Genomic DNA, 21,900 nt, shown 5'->3' on the forward strand with positions numbered 1-21,900 from the left:
CACATTCATGATTGATATCATACTGTTAGCACATTTATCATTGATATCACGCTGTTAGCATATTCATCCTTGATATCACAGTGTTAGTACATTCATCATTCATATCACACAGTTAGCAACTTCATCATTGATATCACACAGTTAGCACCTTCATCATTGATATCACACAGTTAGCAAATTCATCATTGATATCACACACTGTTAGCACATTTATCATTGATATCACACAGTTGGCAACTTCATCATTGATAGCACATTCATCATTGATATCACACAGTTAGCAACTTCATCATTGATATCACACAGTTAGCACCTTCATCATTGATATCACACAGTTTGCAACTTCATCATTGATATCACACAGTTAGCACCTTCATCATTGATAGCACATTCATCATTGATATCACACCGTTAGCACATTTATTGTTGATATCACACTGTTAGCATATTCATCATTGATATCACACTGTTAGTACATTCATCATTCATATCACACAGTTAGCACATTCATCATTGATATCACACATTGTTAGCACATTTATCATTAATATCACACAGTTGGCAACTTCATCATTGATAGCACATTCATCATTGATATCACACTGTTAGCACATTTATCATTGATATCACACAGTTAGCACTATCATCATTGACAGCACACAGTTAGCATATTCATCATTGATATCACACAGTTAGCACATTCATCATTGATATCACACAGTTAGCACCTTCATCATTGATATCACACAGTTAGCATATTTATTATTGATATCACACAGTTAGCACATTCATCATTGATATCACACAGTTAGCACATTTATCATTGATATCACGCAGTTAGCAACTTCATCATTGATATCACACAGTTAGCAACTTCATCATTGATATCACACAGTTAGCAACTTCATAATTGATATCACACAGTTAGCAACTTTATCATTGATATCACACAGTTAGCACCTTCATCATTGATAGCACATTCATCATTGATATCACACTGTTAGCACATTTATCATTGATATCACACTGTTAGCATATTGATCATTGATATCACACTGTTAGTACATTCATCATTCATATCACACTGTTAGCACATTCATCATTGATATCACACACTGTTAGCACATTTATCATTGATATCACACAGTTGGCAACTTCATCATTGATAGCACATTTATCATTGATATCACACACTGCTAGCACATTCATCATTGATATCACACACAGTTAGCACATTCATCATTCATATCACACACCATTAGCCCATTAATCATTGATGTCACACACTGTTAGCACATTTATCATTGATACCACACACTTTTAGTCCATTAATCATTGATTTCACACGCTGTTAGCACATTCACCATTGATAGCACACACTGTTAATACAATCATGATTGATATCACACTGTTAGCACATTTATCATTGATATCACACACCATTAGCCCATTAATCATTGATATCACACACTGTTAGCGCATTCATCATTGACATCACACACCATTAGTCCATTAATCACTGATATCACACACTGTTAGCACATTCATCATTGATATCACACACCATTAGTCCATTAATCATTGATATCACACACTGTTAGCACATTCATCATTGATATCACACACTGTTAGCACATTTATCATTGATATCACACAGTTGGCAACTTCATCATTGATAGCACATTTATCATTGATATCACACACTGCTAGCACATTCATCATTGATATCACACACAGTTAGCACATTCATCATTGATATCACACACCATTAGCCCATTAATCATTGATGTCACACACTGTTAGCACATTCATCATTGATACCACACACTTTTAGCCCATTAATCATTGATATCACACACTGTTAGCACATTCACCATTGATAGCACACACTGTTAACACAATCATGATTGATATCACACTGTTAGCACATTTATCATTGATATCACACACCATTAGCCCATTAATCATTGATATCACACACTGTTAGCGCATTCATCATTGATATCACACACCATTAGACCATTAATCACTGATATCACACACTGTTAGCACATTCATCATTGATATCACACACCATTAGTCCATTCATCATTGATACCACACACTTATAGCCCATTAATCATTGACATCACACACTGTTAGCACATTCACCGTTGATAGCACACACTGTTAGCACATTCATCATTGGTATCACATATGTTAACACATTCATGATTGATATCACATGTTAGCACATTCATCATTGATATCACACCCTGTTAACACACTGATCATTGATATCTCCCACTGTTATCACATTCATCATTGATATCACACACCAATAGCACATTCATCATTGATAGCACACAGTTAGAACATTCATTATTGATATCACACAGTTAGCACCTTCATCATTGATATCACACAGTTAGCACCTTCATCGTTGATATCACACAGTTATCACATTCATCATTGATATCACACAGTTAGGACCTTCATCATTGATAGCACACAGTTAGCACATTCATCATTGATATCACACAGTTAGCACATTCATCATTGATATCACACAGTTAGCACATTTATCATTGATATCACACAGTTAGCAACTTCATCATTGATATCACACAGTTAGCAACTTCATCATTGATATCACACAGTTAGCACCTTCATAATTGATATCACACAGTTAGCAACTTCATCACTGATAGCACACAGTTAGCACCTTCATCATTGATAGCACATTCATCATTGATATCACACTGTTAGCACATTTATCATTGATATCACACTGTTAGCATATTCATCATTGATATCACACTGTTAGTACATTCATCATTCATATCACACAGTTAGCACATTCATCATTGATATCACACAGTTGGCAACTTCATCATTGATAGCACATTCATCATTGATATCACACTGTTAGCACATTTATCATTGATATCACACTGTTAGCATATTCATCATTGATATCACACTGTTAGCACATTCATCATTGATATCACACACCATTTGCCCATTAATCATTGATATCACACACTGTTAGCACATTCATCATTGATACCACACACTTATATCCCATTAATCATTGATGTCACACACTGTTAGCACATTCACCATTGATAGCACACACTGTTAGCACATGCATCATTGGTATCACATATGTTAACACATTCATGATTGATATCATACTGTTAGCACATTTATCATTGATATCACACTGTTAGCATATTCATCATTGATATCACAGTGTTAGTACATTCATCATTCAAATCACACAGTTAGCAAATTCATCATTGATATCACATACTGTTAGCACATTTATCATTGATATCACACAGTTGGCAACTTCATCATTGATAGCACATTCATCATTGATATCACACTGTTAGCACATTTATCATTGATATCTCTCACAGTTAGCACATTCATCATTGATAGCACACAGTTAGCACCTTCATCATTGTTATCACACAGTTAGCACATTCATCATTGATATCACACAGTTAGCACCTTCATCATTGATATCACACAGTTAGCACATTCATCATTGATATCACACAGTTAGCACCTTCATCATTGATATCACACTGTTAGCACATTCATCATGGATATAACACAGTTAGCACATTTATTATTGATATCACACAGTTAGCAACTTCATCATTGATATCACACAGTTAGCAACTTCATCATTGATATCACACAGTTAGCACCTTCATCATTGATATCACACAGTTAGCACATTTATCATTGATATCACACAGTTAGCAACTTCATCACTGATATCACACTGTTAGCACATTTATCATTGATATCACACACTGTTAGCGCACTCATCATTGATATCACACACAGTTAGCATATTCATCATTGATATCACACACTGTTAGCATATTCATCATTGATATCACACTGTTAGCACATTTATCACTGATATCACACTGTTAGGACATTTATCATTGATATCTCACAGTTAGCATATTCATCATTGATATCACACACTGTTAGCACATTTATCATTGATATCACACACAGTTAGCACATTTATCATTGATATCACACAGTTGGCAACTTCATCATTGATAGCACATTCATTATTGATATCACACAGTTAGCACCTTCATCATTGATATCACACAGTTAGCACCTTCATCATTGATATCACACAGTTATCACATTCATCATTGATATCACACAGTTAGGACCTTCATCATTGATAGCACACAGTTAGCACATTCATCATTGATATCACACAGTTAGCACATTCATCATTGATATCACACAGTTAGCACATTTATCATTGATATCACACAGTTCGCAACTTCATCATTGATATCACACAGTTAGCAACTTCATCATTGATATCACACAGTTAGCACCTTCATAATTGATATCACACAGTTAGCAACTTCATCATTGATATCACACGGTTAGCACCTTCATCATTGATATCACACTGTTAGCATATTCATCATTGATATCACACTGTTAGTATACATTCATCATTCATATCACACTGTTAGCATATTCATCATTGATATCACACTGTTAGCACATTCATCATTGATATAACACACCATTAGCCCATTAATCATTGATATCACACACTGTTAGCACATTCATCATTGATACCACACACTTATATCCCATTAATCATTGATATCACACACTGTTAGCACATTCACCATTGATAGCACACACTGCTAGCACATTCATCATTGGTATCACATATGTTAACACATTCATGATTGATATCATACTGTTAGCACATTTATCATTGATATCACGCTGTTAGCATATTCATCCTTGATATCACAGTGTTAGTACATTCATCATTCATATCACACAGTTAGCAACTTCATCATTGATATCACACAGTTAGCACCTTCATCATTGATATCACACAGTTAGCAAATTCATCATTGATATCACACACTGTTAGCACATTTATCATTGATATCACACAGTTGGCAACTTCATCATTGATAGCACATTCATCATTGATATCACACAGTTAGCAACTTCATCATTGATATCACACAGTTAGCACCTTCATCATTGATATCACACAGTTAGCAACTTCATCATTGATATCACACAGTTAGCACCTTCATCATTGATAGCACATTCATCATTGATATCACACCGTTAGCACATTTATTGTTGATATCACACTGTTAGCATATTCATCATTGATATCACACTGTTAGTACATTCATCATTCATATCACACAGTTAGCACATTCATCATTGATATCACACACTGTTAGCACATTTATCATTAATATCACACAGTTGGCAACTTCATCATTGATAGCACATTCATCATTGATATCACACTGTTAGCACATTTATCATTGATATCACACAGTTAGCACTATCATCATTGACAGCACACAGTTAGCATATTCATCATTGATATCACACAGTTAGCACATTCATCATTGATATCACACAGTTAGCACCTTCATCATTGATATCACACAGTTAGCATATTTATTATTGATATCACACAGTTAGCACATTCATCATTGATATCACACAGTTAGCACATTTATCATTGATATCACGCAGTTAGCAACTTCATCATTGATATCACACAGTTAGCAACTTCATCATTGATATCACACAGTTAGCACCTTCATAATTGATATCACACAGTTAGCAACTTTATCATTGATATCACACAGTTAGCACCTTCATCATTGATAGCACATTCATCATTGATATCACACTGTTAGCACATTTATCATTGATATCACACTGTTAGCATATTCATCATTGATATCACACTGTTAGTACATTCATCATTCATATCACACTGTTAGCACATTCATCATTGATATCACACACTGTTAGCACATTTATCATTGATATCACACAGTTGGCAACTTCATCATTGATAGCACATTTATCATTGATATCACACACTGCTAGCACATTCATCATTGATATCACACACAGTTAGCACATTCATCATTCATATCACACACCATTAGCCCATTAATCATTGATGTCACACACTGTTAGCACATTTATCATTGATACCACACACTTTTAGCCCATTAATCATTGATTTCACACACTGTTAGCACATTCACCATTGATAGCACACACTGTTAACACAATCATGATTGATATCACACTGTTAGCACATTTATCATTGATATCACACACCATTAGCCCATTAATCATTGATATCACACACTGTTAGCGCATTCATCATTGATATCACACACCATTAGTCCATTAATCACTGATATCACACACTGTTAGCACATTCATCATTGATATCACACACCATTAGTCCATTAATCATTGATATCACACACTGTTAGCACATTCATCATTGATATCACACACTGTTAGCACATTTATCATTGATATCACACAGTTGGCAACTTCATCATTGATAGCACATTTATCATTGATATCACACACTGCTAGCACATTCATCATTGATATCACACACAGTTAGCACATTCATCATTGATATCACACACCATTAGCCCATTAATCATTGATGTCACACACTGTTAGCACATTCATCATTGATACCACACACTTTTAGCCCATTAATCATTGATATCACACACTGTTAGCACATTCACCATTGATAGCACACACTGTTAACACAATCATGATTGATATCACACTGTTAGCACATTTATCATTGATATCACACACCATTAGCCCATTAATCATTGATATCACACACTGTTAGCGCATTCATCATTGATATCACACACCATTAGTCCATTAATCACTGATATCACACACTGATAGCACATTCATCATTGATATCACACACCTTTAGTCCATTCATCATTGATACCACACACTTATAGCCCATTAATCATTGACATCACACACTGTTAGCACATTCACCGTTGATAGCACACACTGTTAGCACATTCATCATTGGTATCACATATGTTAACACATTCATGATTGATATCACATGTTAGCACATTCATCATTGATATCACACCCTGTTAACACACTGATCATTGATATCTCCCAATGTTATCACATTCATCATTGATATCACACACCAATAGCACATTCATCATTGATAGCACACAGTTAGAACATTCATTATTGATATCACACAGTTAGCACCTTCATCATTGATATCACACAGTTAGCACCTTCATCGTTGATATCACACAGTTATCACATTCATCATTGATATCACACAGTTAGGACCTTCATCATTGATAGCACACAGTTAGCACATTCATCATTGATATCACACAGTTAGCACATTCATCATTGATATCACACAGTTAGCACATTTATCATTGATATCACACAGTTAGCAACTTCATCATTGATATCACACAGTTAGCAACTTCATCATTGATATCACACAGTTAGCACCTTCATAATTGATATCACACAGTTAGCAACTTCATCACTGATAGCACACAGTTAGCACCTTCATCATTGATAGCACATTCATCATTGATATCACACTGTTAGCACATTTATCATTGATATCACACTGTTAGCATATTCATCATTGATATCACACTGTTAGTACATTCATCATTCATATCACACAGTTAGCACATTCATCATTGATATCACACAGTTGGCAACTTCATCATTGATAGCACATTCATCATTGATATCACACTGTTAGCACATTTATCATTGATATCACACTGTTAGCATATTCATCATTGATATCACACTGTTAGCACATTCATCATTGATATCACACACCATTTGCCCATTAATCATTGATATCACACACTGTTAGCACATTCATCATTGATACCACACACTTATATCCCATTAATCATTGATATCACACTCTGTTAGCACATTCACCATTGATAGCACACACTGTTAGCACATGCATCATTGGTATCACATATGTTAACACATTCATGATTGATATCATACTGTTAGCACATTTATCATTGATATCACACTGTTAGCATATTCATCATTGATATCACAGTGTTAGTACATTCATCATTCAAATCACACAGTTAGCAAATTCATCATTGATATCACACACTGTTAGCACATTTATCATTGATATCACACAGTTGGCAACTTCATCATTGATAGCACATTCATCATTAATATCACACTGTTAGCACATTTATCATTGATATCTCTCACAGTTAGCACATTCATCATTGATAGCACACAGTTAGCACCTTCATCATTGTTATCACACAGTTAGCACATTCATCATTGATATCACACAGTTAGCACCTTCATCATTGATATCACACAGTTAGCACATTCATCATTGATATCACACAGTTAGCACCTTCATCATTGATATCACACTGTTAGCACATTCATCATGGATATAACACAGTTAGCACATTTATTATTGATATCACACAGTTAGCATCTTCATCATTGATATCACACAGTTAGCAACTGCATCATTGATATCACACAGTTAGCACCTTCATCATTGATATCACACAGTTAGCACATTTATCATTGATATCACACAGTTAGCAACTTCATCACTGATATCACACTGTTAGCACATTTATCATTGATATCACACACTGTTAGCGCACTCATCATTGATATCACACACAGTTAGCATATTCATCATTGATATCACACACTGTTAGCATATTCATCATTGATATCACACTGTTAGCACATTTATCACTGATATCACACTGTTAGGACATTTATCATTGATATCTCACAGTTAGCATATTCATCATTGATATCACACACTGTTAGCACATTTATCATTGATATCACACACAGTTAGCACATTTATCATTGATATCACACAGTTGGCAACTTCATCATTGATAGCACATTCATCATTGATATCACACTGTTAGCACATTTATCATTGATATCACACACTGTTAGCGCATTCATCATTGATAATCCACGCAGTTAGTACATTCATCATTGATATCACACACTGATAGCATACTCATCATTGATATCGTACACTGTTAGCACATTTATCATTGATGTCACACTGTTAGCACATTTATCATTGATATCACACAGTTAGCATATTCATCATTGACAGCACACACTGTTAGCACATGTATCATTGATATCACACACAGTTAGCACATTTATCATTGATATCACACAGTTAGCATATTCATCATTGACAGCACACACTGTTAGCACATTTATCATTGATATCACACACAGTTAGCACATTTATCATTGATATCACACAGTTAGCATATTCATCATTGACAGCACACGCTGTTAGCACATTTATCATTGATATCACACAGTTAGCACATTCATCATTGATATCACACAGTTATCACCTTCATCATTGATAGCACATTCATCATTGATATCACACTGTTAGCACATTTATTATTGATATCACACTGTTAGCATATTCATCATTGGTATCACACTGTTAGTACATTCATCATTCATATCACACAGTTAGCACATTCATCATTGATATCACACACTGTTAGCACATTCATCATTAATATCACACAGTTGGCAACTTCATCATTGATAGCACATTTATTTTGATATCACACAGTTAGCAACTTCATCATTGATATCACACAGTTAGCAACTTCATCATTGATATCACACAGTTAGCACCTTCATCATTGATATCACACAGTTAGCAACTTCATCATTGATATCACACAGTTAGCACCTTCATCATTGATAGCACATTCATCATTGATATCACACTGTTAGCACATTTATTATTGATATCACACTGTTAGCATATTCATCATTGATATCACACTGTTAGTACATTCATCATTCATATCACACAGTTAGCACATTCATCATTGATATCACACACTGTTAGCACAATTATCATTAATATCACACAGTTGGCAACTTCATCATTGATAGCACATTCATCATTGATATCACACTGTTAGCACATTTATCATTGATATCACACACAGTTAGCACATTTATCATTGCTATCACACAGTTAGCATATTCATCATTCACAGCACACACTGTTAGCACATTTATCATTGATATCACACAGTGAGCACCTTCATCATTGATATCACACTGTTAGCACATTCATCATTGATATCACACAGTTAGCACATTTATCATTGATATCACACAGTTAGCAACTTCATCATTGATATCACACAGTTAGCACCTTCATCATTGATATCACACAGTTAGCAACTTCATCATTGATATCACACAGTTAGCACCTTCATCATTGATAGCACATTCATCATTGATATCACACTGTTAGCACATTCATCATTGATATCACAGTTAGCACATTTATCATTGATATCACACAGTTAGCAACTTCATCATTGATATCACACAGTTCGCAACTTCATCATTGATATCACACAGTTAGCACCTTCATCATTGATATAACACAGTTAGCAACTTCATCATTGATATCACACAGTTAGCAACTTCATCATTGATATCACACAGATAGCACCTTCATAATTGATATCACACAGTTAGCAACTTCATCATTGATATCAGACAGTTAGCACCTTCATCATTGATAGCACATTCATCATTGATATCACACTGTTAGCACATTTATCATAGATTATCATAGATTATCATAGAATGTACAGTGCAGAAGGAGGCCATTCAGCCCATCGAGTCTGCACCGGCTCTTGGAAAGAGCATCCTACCCAAGGTCAACACCGCCACCTTATCCCCATAACCCAGTATCCCCACCCAACACTAAGGGCAATTTTGGACACTAAGGGCAATTTATCATGGCCAATCCACCTAACCCGCACATCTTTGGACTGTGGGAGGAAACCGGAGCACTCGGAGGAAACCCACGCACACACGGGGAGGATGTGCAGACTCCGCACAGACAGTGACCCAAGCCAGAATCGAACCTGGGACCCTGGAGCTGTGAAGCAATTGTGCTATCCACAATGCTACCGTGCTGCCCCATTGATATCACACTGTTAGCATATTCATCATTGATATCACACTGTTAGTACATTCATCATTCATATCACACAGTTAGCACATTCATCATTGATATCACACACTGTTTGCACATTTATCATTGATATCACACAGTTGGCAACTTCATCATTGATAGCACATTTATCATTGATATCACACACTGCTAGCACATTCATCATTGATATCACACACAGTTAGCACATTCATCATTGATATCACACACCATTAGCCCATTAATCATTGATATCACACACTGTTAGCACATTCATCATTGATACCACACACTTATAGCCCATTAATCATTGATATCACACACTGTTAGCACATTCACCATTGATAGCACACACTGTTAGCACATTCATCATTGGTATCACATATGTTAACACATTCATGATTGATATCACACTGTTAGCACATTTATCATTGATATCACACACCATTAATCATTGATATCACACACTGTTAGCGCATTCATCATTGATATCACACACCATTAGTCCATTAATCATTGATATCACACACTGTTAGCACATTCATCATTGATATCACACAGTTAGCACCTTCATCATTGATATCACACAGTTAGCACCTTCATCATTGATATCACACAGTTATCACATTCGTCATTGATATCACACAGTTAGGACCTTCATCATTGATATCACACAGTTAGCACACTCATCATTGATATAACACAGTTAGCACATTCATCATTGATATCACACAGTTAGCACATTTATCATTGATATCACACAGTTAGCAACTTCATCATTGATATCACACAGTTAGCAACTTCATCATTGATATCACACAGTTAGCACCTTCATAATTGATATCACACAGTTAGCAACTTCATCATTGATATCACACAGTTAGCACCTTCATCATTGATAGCACATTCATCATTGATATCACACTGTTAGCACATGTATCATTGATATCACACTGTTAGCATATTCATCATTGATATCACACTGTTAGTACATTCATCATTCATATCACACAGTTAGCACATTCATCACTGATATCACACACTGTTAGCACATTTATCATTGATATCACACAGTTGGCAACTTCATCATTGATAGCACATTCATCATTGATATCACACTGTTAGCACATTTATCATTGATATCACACTGTTAGCATATTCATCATTGATATCACATTGTTAGCACATTCATCATTGATATCACACACCATTAGCCCATTAATCATTGATATCACACACTGTTAGCACATTCATCATTGATACCACACACTTATATCCCATTAATCATTGATATCACACACTGTTAGCACATTCACCATTGATAGCACACACTGTTAGCACATTCATCATTGGTATCACATATGTTAACACATTCATGATTGATATCATACTGTTAGCACATTTATCATTGATATCACACTGTTAGCATATTCATCATTGATATCACAGTGTTAGTACATTCATCATTCATATCACACAGTTAGCAAATTCATCATTGATATCACACACTGTTAGCACATTTATCATTGATATCAGACAGTTGGCAACTTCATCATTGATAGCACATTCATTATTGATATCACACTGTTAGCACATTTATCATTGATATCTCTCACAGTTAGCACATTCATCATTGATAGCACACAGTTACCACCTTCATCATTGATATCACACAGTTAGCACATTCATCATTGATATCACACAGTTAGCACCATCATCATTGATATCACACAGTTAGCACATTCATCATTGATATCACACAGTTAGCACCTTCATCATTGATATCACACTGTTAGCACATTCATCATGGATATCACACAGTTAGCACATTTATTATTGATATCACACAGTTAGCAACTTCATCATTGATATCACACAGTTAGCACCTTCATCATTGATATCACACAGTTAGCACATTTATCATTGATATCACACAGTTAGCACATTTATCATTGATATCACACAGTTAGCAACTTCATCATTGATATCACACAGTTAGCAACTTCATCATTGATATCACACTGTTAGCACATTTATCATTGATATCACACACTGTTAGCGCATTCCTCATTGATATCACACACAGTTAGCATATTCATCATTGATATCACACACTGTTAGCATATTCATCATTGATATCACACTGTTAGCACATTTATCACTGATATCACACTGTTAGCACATTTATCATTGATATCACACAGTTAGCATATTCATCATTGATATCACACACTGTTAGCACATTTATCATTGTTATCACACACAGTTAGCACATTTATCATTGATATCACACAGTTGGCAACTTCATCATTGATAGCACATTCATCATTGATATCACACTGTTAGCACATTTATCATTGATATCACACACTGTTAGCGCATTCATCATTGATATCACATGCAGTTAGTACATTCATCATTGATATCACACACTGTTAGCATACTCATCATTGATATCATACACTGTTAGCACATTTATCATTGATGTCACACTGTTAGCACATTTATCATTGATATCACACAGTTAGCATATTCATCATTGACAGCACACACTGTCAGCACATTTATCATTGCTATCACACACAGTTAGCACATTTATCATTGATATCACACAGTTAGCACCTTCATCATTGATATCACACTGTTCGCACATTCATCATTGATATCACACAGTTAGCACATTTATCATTGATATCACACAGTTAGCAACTTCATCATTGATATCACACAGTTAGCACCTTCATCATTGATATCACACAGTTAGCAACATCATCATTGATATCACACAGTTAGCACCTTCATCTTTGATAGCACATTCATCATTGATATCACACTGTTAGCACATTTATCATTGATATCACACTGTTAGCATATTCATCATTGATATCACACTGTTAGTACATTCATCATTCATATCACACAGTTAGCACATTCACCATTGATATCACACACTGTTAGCCCATTCATCATTGATATCACACTGTTAGCACATGTATCATTGATATCACACTGTTAGCATATTCATCATTGATATCACACTGTTAGTACATTGATCATTCATATTTCACAGTTAGCACATTCACCATTGATATCACACACTGTTAGCACATTTATCATTGATATCACACAGTTAGCACCTTCATCTTTGATAGCACATTCATCATTGATATCACACTGTTAGCACATTTATCATTGTTATCACACAGTTAGCATATTCATCATTCACAGCACACACTGTTAGCACATTTATCATTGATATCACACAGTTAGCACCTTTATCATTGATACCACACTGTTAGCACATTCATCATTGATATCACACAGTTAGCACATTTATCATTGATATCACACAGTTAGCAACTTCATCATTGATATCACACAGTTAGCACCTTCATCATTGATATCACACAGTTAGCAACATCATCATTGATATCACACAGTTAGCACCTTCATCATTGATAGCACATTCATCATTGATATCACACTGTTAGCACATTTATCATTGATATCACACTGTTAGCATATTCATCATTGATATCACACTGTTAGTACATTCATCATTCATATCACACAGTTAGCACATTCACCATTGATATCACACACTGTTAGCCCATTCATCATTGATATCACACTGTTAGCACATGTATCATTGATATCACACTGTTAGCATATTCATCATTGATATCACACTGTTAGTACATTGATCATTCATATTTCACAGTTAGCACATTCACCATTGATATCACACACTGTTAGCACATTTATCATTGATATCACACAGTTAGCATATTCATCATTGACAGCACACACTGTTAGCACATTTATCATTGATATCACACACAGTTAGCACATTTATCATTGATATCACACAGTTAGCATATTCATCATTGACAGCACACACTGTTAGCACATTTATCATTGATATCACACACAGTTAGCACATTTATCATTGATATCACACTGTTAGCACATTTATCATTGATATCTCTCACAGTTAGCACATTCATCATTGATAGCACACAGTTAGCACCTTCATCATTGATATCACACAGTTAGCACATTCATCATTGATATCACACAGTTAGCACCTTCATCATTGATATCACACAGTTAGCACATTCATCATTGATATCACACAGTTAGCACCTTCATCATTGATATCACACTGTTAGCACATTCATCATGGATATCACACAGTTAGCACATTTATTATTGATATCACACAGTTAGCAACTTCATCATTGATATCACACAGTTAGCACCTTCATCATTGATATCACACAGTTAGCACATTTATCATTGATATCACACAGTTAGCACATTTATCATTGATATCACACAGTTAGCAACTTCATCATTGATATCACACAGTTAGCAACTTCATCATTGATATCACACTGTTAGCACATTTATCATTGATATCACACACTGTTAGCGCATTCCTCATTGATATCACACACAGTTAGCATATTCATCATTGATATCACACACTGTTAGCATATTCATCATTGATATCACACTGTTAGCACATTTATCACTGATATCACACTGTTAGCACATTTATCATTGATATCACACAGTTAGCATATTCATCATTGATATCACACACTGTTAGCACATTTATCATTGTTATCACACACAGTTAGCACATTTATCATTGATATCACACAGTTGGCAACTTCATCATTGAGAGCACATTCATCATTGATATCACACTGTTAGCACATTTATCATTGATATCACACACTGTTAGCGCATTCATCATTGATATCACACGCAGTTAGTACATTCATCATTGATATCACACACTGTTAGCATACTCATCATTGATATCATACACTGTTAGCACATTTATCATTGATGTCACACTGTTAGCACATTTATCATTGATATCACACAGTTAGCACCTTCATCATTGATATCACATTCATCATTGTAATCACACTGTTAGCACATTTATTATTGATATCACACTGTTAGCATATTCATCATTGATATCACACTGTTAGTACATTCATCATTCATATCACACAGTTAGCACATTCATCATTGATATCACACACTGTTAGCACATTTATCATGAATATCACACAGTTGGCAACTTCATCATTGATAGCACATTCATCATTGATATCACACTGTTAGCACCTTCATCATTGATACCACACTGTTAGCACATTCATCATTGATATCACAGTTAGCACATTTATCATTGATATCACGCAGTTAGCAACTTCATCATTGATATCACACAGTTCGCAACTTCATCATTGATATCACACAGTTAGCAGCTTCATCATTGATATCACACAGTTAGCAACTTCATCATTGATATCACACAGTTAGCACCTTCATCTTTGATAGCACATTCATCATTGATATCACACTGTTAGCACATTTATCATTGATATCACACTGTTAGCATATTCATCATTGATATCACACTGTTAGTACATTCATCATTCATATCACACACTGTTAGCACATTTATCATTGATATCACACAGTTGGCAACTTCATCATTGATAGCACATTCATCATTGATATCACACTGTTAGCACATTTATCATTGATATCACACTATTAGCATATTCATCATTGATATCACACTGTTAGTACATTCATCATTCATATCACACAGTTAGCACATTCACCATTGATATCACACACTGTTAGCACATTTATCATTGATATCACACAGTTAGCATATTCATCATTGACAGCACACACTGTTAGCACATTCATCATTGATATCACACTGTTAGCACATTTATCGTTCATATCACACAGTTAGCACATTCATCATTGATATCACACACTGTTCGCACATTTATCATTAATATCACACAGTTGTCAACTTCATCATTGATATCACACAGTTCGCAACTTCATCATTGATATCACACAGTTAGCAGCTTCATCATTGATATCACACAGTTAGCAACTTCATCATTGATATCACACAGTTAGCAGCTTCATCATTGATAGCACATTCATCATTGATATCACACTGTTAGCACATTTATCATTGATATCACACTGTTAGCATATTCATCATTGATATCACACTGTTAGTACATTCATCATTCATATCACACACTGTTAGCACATTTATCATTGATATCACACAGTTGGCAACTTCATCATTGATAGCACATTCATCATTGATATCACACAGTTAGCACATTTATCATTGATATCACACAGTTAGCATATTCATCATTGACAGCACACACTGTTAGCACATTTATCATTGATATCACACACAGTTAGCACATTTATCATTGATATCACACAGTTAGCATATTCATCATTGACAGCACACGCTGTTAGCACATTTATCATTGATATCACACAGTTAGCACATTCATCATTGATATCACACAGTTATCACCTTCATCATTGATAGCACACAGTTAGCACATTCATCATTGATATCACACACTGTTAGCACATTTATCATTAATATCACACAGTTGGCAACTTCATCATTGATAGCACATTCATCATTGATATCACACTGTTAGCACATTTATCATTGTTATCACACAGTTAGCATATTCATCATTGTTATCACACAGTTAGCATATTCATCATTCACAGCACACAGTTAGCAACATCATCATTGATATCACACAGTTAGCACCTTCATCTTTGATAGCACATTCATCATTGATATCACACTGTTAGCACATTTATCATTGATATCACACTGTTAGCATATTCATCATTGATATCACACTGTTAGTACATTCATCATTCATATCACACACAGTTAGCACATTCATCATTGATATCACACACTGTTAGCACATTTATCATTAATATCACACAGTTGGCAACTTCATCATTGATATCACATTCATCATTGATATCACACTGTTAGCACATTTATCATTGATATCACACACTTTTAGCGCATTCATCATTGATATCACAGACAGTTAGCACATTTATCATTGATATCACACTTTTAGCACATTTATCATTGATATCACATAGTTAGCATATTCATCATTGACAGCACACACTGTTAGCACATTTATCATTGTTAGCACATTTATCATTGATATCACACAGTTAGCATATTCATCATTGACAGCACACGCTGTTAGCACATTTATCATTGATATCACACAGTTAGCACATTCATCATTGATATCACACAGTTAGCACATTCATCATTGATATCACACAGTTAGCACATTCATCATTGATATCACACACCATTAACACATTCAGTGACCTCAGGTAACTTGTTCAGCACGGGTCCCCACAAACAGGACCAGACGGGATGGCACTCATCTCCAAGGCGAGCGGAGGCCCCCAGCTGCATGTCCTTTGGGCAGGGTGGTGCCCTGGCACTGTTGGTATCACCTGGACACCTTGGCAGTGCCAGCTGGGTGCACGTCTGGCACTGTCAAAGTGTCCAGGTGGCATTGCCAGCTGGCATGGGAACCGCCTGGTTGGCGCTGACATTTTTTTGAGGGGCTGGTTTAGCACACTGGGCTAAAGAGCTAGCTTTTAAAGCAGACCATGACAAGCCAGCAGCACGGTTCAATTCCCGTACCAGCCTCCGGAACAGGCGCCGGAATGTGGCGACTAGGGGCTTTTCACAATAACTTCATTTGAAGCCTACTTGTGACAGTAAGCAATTTTCATTTCATTTTCATTTCATTTCATTCATCAGTGAGTTCATTCAGTGTTAACACATCCATTACTGATACTAAACTGTGATAATAAGTTAGCACCTTCATCATTGATATCACACACTGATAGCACATTCATCATTGATATCACTCTGATAGCACATTCATCATTGATATCACACACTGATAGCACATTAATCATCGATAGCACACACTGTTAGCACATTTATCATTAATATCACACACTGATAGCACATTAATCATTGATATCACACACTGATAGCACATTAATCATTGATATCATACACTGTTAGCACATTCATCAATGATATCACACACTGTTAGCACATTCATCATTGATAGCACACTCTGATAGCACATTCATCAATGATATCACACGCTGATAGCACATTCATCATTGATATCACACACTGATAGCACATTAATCATTGATCTTACACTCTGATAGCACATTCATCAATGATATCACACACTGATAGCACATTCATCATTGATATCACACACTGATAGCACATTAATCATTGATATCACACACTGATAGCACATTAATCATTGATATCATACACTGTTAGCACATTCATCAATGATATCACACACTGTTAGCACATTCATCATTGATAGCACACTCTGATAGCACATTCATCACTGATACCAAAGACAGTTAGCACCTTCATCATTGACAGCACACTCTGATAGCACATTCATCACTGATATCACACAGTTAGCACATTTATCATTGATATCACACACTGTTAGCACATTCATTGACCATTGATATCACACACCATCGACACATTCATCAGTGAGTTAATTCACTGACACTAAACTGTAGCAATACATATTTACTGATATCACACAGCTTCTGTGAAAATTCCCGGTTACATTTTCAAACACCTCTGGTCTAACCGTGTTTCCTGCCACTCATTGCCCACGTTGGCTGCATTCCGGCCTTGCTCAATCCTATTCTGCTCACTGCAGTCTGGTTGTTACGCAGTGGGAGAATGACAAAGGATTAAATTTGCCCTTACCGTCACCAAATAACTGCAGGATGGCCAGGTCCACGGGGCGCTTCCAGCCGCTGCTCTTCTGGATGGCGATCCCATAGCCAGTGGTTGCGAAGACTTTGCCACTGCCAATTGTCACGAGCTTACAGCCTTCATCCCTCCCGGCCATGTAGTTCAGTACAGCTGCATCATAAATAAAAGCATCCAACTTCCTGCAGGGGGACAGACAGGGACCAGAGTTCATGCTTCTGTGGACCATAACCATCCTGAACAACAGAACGATTCTGGTATTCCAGAGAGATCGTAAAGCCTTTACGCAGTGAATCCAGTACTTAGTCATGCTGGCAAAGGTAGCACTCAGTCTGCACATATCAGCCTCCCCATAAATGGCAAGAAGGTGAATGGCCGGTTTAAGTTGCTTCTGATGGTGTGCCTGGAAGGAGGAATGTTGGCCAAGACACCAGGACAGCTCTGCTGCCACCTCCGTTTCTTAATGATAGACTCTGATAGGTGTCTTGGCCAACGTTCCGCCCTCCTGTGACAATGCAGCCTAGATATTCAAAATGGGGCCTCCAAGGGACTCCATCATGTCCTTTCATTGACGTTTACAGCACAGGAAGTCGTTCGGCCCATTGTTTCCACGCCGGTCAACAAAGATCTGATTACATGCATCCCATTTTCCAGACTTGGCCCCCATAGCCCTGGAGGTTACGTCAGTGCAGGCGAATATCTAAATACGTCTCCAATGTAACGAGAGTTTCTGCTTCAATCTCCCTTTCAGGCAGTGAGTTCCAAACTCCCATCCCACTCTGGGTGAAAATATTTCTCCTCAGTTCCCCTCTTAGCCTTCAACCTGTTACCTTAAATCCATGCCTCCTGTTTATTGACCCTCTACTAATGGTAAAAGTTCATAGAACCATGGAATTTACAGTGCAGAAGGAGGCCATTTGGCCCATCGGGTCTGCACCGGCCCTTGGAAAGAAAATGAAATGAAATGAAAATCGTTTATTGTCACAAGTCGGCTTCAAATGAAGTTATTGTGAAAAGCCCCTAGTCGCCACATTCCGGCGCCTGTTCGGGGAGGCTGGTACGGGAATTGAACCGTGCTGCTGGCCTGCCTTGGTCTGCTTTCAAAGCCAGCGATTTAGCCCTGTGCTAAACAGCCCCATTCAAGCACACACCTCCTCCACCCCATCCCCTTAACCCAGTAACCCCAATTAACCTTTTTTTGGACACTAAGGGCAATTTAGCATGGCCAATCCACCTAACCCGCACATCTTTGGACTGTGGGAGGAAACCGGAGCACCCGGAGGAAACCCACGCACACACGGGGAGAACATGCAGACTCCGCACAGACAGTGACCCAAGCCGGGAATCGAACCTGGGGCCCTGGAGTGGTGAAGCAACTGTGCTAACCATTATGCTACTGTGCTGCCCCTGTTCCTTCCTATCCACCCTATGTCCTTCATAATATCATACACCTCTACCAGCCCCCTCTCAACCTTTGCTGCTCCAAGTCCTCTTGTGACTTATGAACAAATTACTTCTGTTGTCACCGATGAAAAAAGCATGTTTACTGCAAGGGTTTCCTTTGGCAATGCCTTTAAGAAGATTCAGAGAGTCAGAAATAAAAACACAAAATGTGGGCAAAACTCTTATTTAATAAGAAAGGTTTAACTATAGTACGCTACTCCTTCACCCCACCTATATCATTACAGCTGTGCACAGGTTTTTAAGGATAACACAAGATACAAATGGTCCCCTGTACTCTAATGTTCTCACTCAGCTCACAGTCCATGTAAACCAACAGGTCAACTGTGGTCAGATGCACCACATTCTGAAATCAAGTGGCAGATGCCACCCAATACAACTTGCAAGGATTTCATGTCAAATCCTCCCCAGATGTTTGTCACACTGAGACAACTACACTCACTGGCACTGTGCCTACCACACAAGTGTTTCCAAACTCCATCCTCAAGAATTTGCCTGTAGGATGAGACTAGCACGCATGGGAATCAACAGTATTGTAACAACGATGCTCTTCCCAGGACAAAACCCAACAAATATATGAGCTACTTTGTGACGCGACCAAAAGTCCCACCAGGAATTCAATGGCACAGAATTCTTACCCTGCCTTCAGGCTCACTAATGCGTCGAGCACCGACTTCTGGTTGTACTTAGTCATGTAGCTGTGCATTTCAAAGTAATTGTTCCGGATGTTTCTCTCCGTGCTTCCATTGGGGACCGTCCCAAACCGGAAAGGGGGAGAAAAGTCATTTGGTCTTTGAAACTGGGAAGAGAAAAAGGCACACTG

The 21,900-nt window shown here is 36.6% G+C and overlaps 1 pseudogene; it reads right to left on the bottom strand.

Annotated features, from left to right (window-relative positions):
• The window catches only part of LOC140404129 (glutamate receptor ionotropic, NMDA 2B-like), a 195,913-nt pseudogene that overhangs the window by 156,435 nt on the left and 17,578 nt on the right, over window positions 1-21,900 (bottom strand).

This window comes from Scyliorhinus torazame, chromosome 29, assembly GCF_047496885.1.
Source record: "Scyliorhinus torazame isolate Kashiwa2021f chromosome 29, sScyTor2.1, whole genome shotgun sequence".
Classification (NCBI taxonomy): domain Eukaryota; kingdom Metazoa; phylum Chordata; class Chondrichthyes; order Carcharhiniformes; family Scyliorhinidae; genus Scyliorhinus; species Scyliorhinus torazame.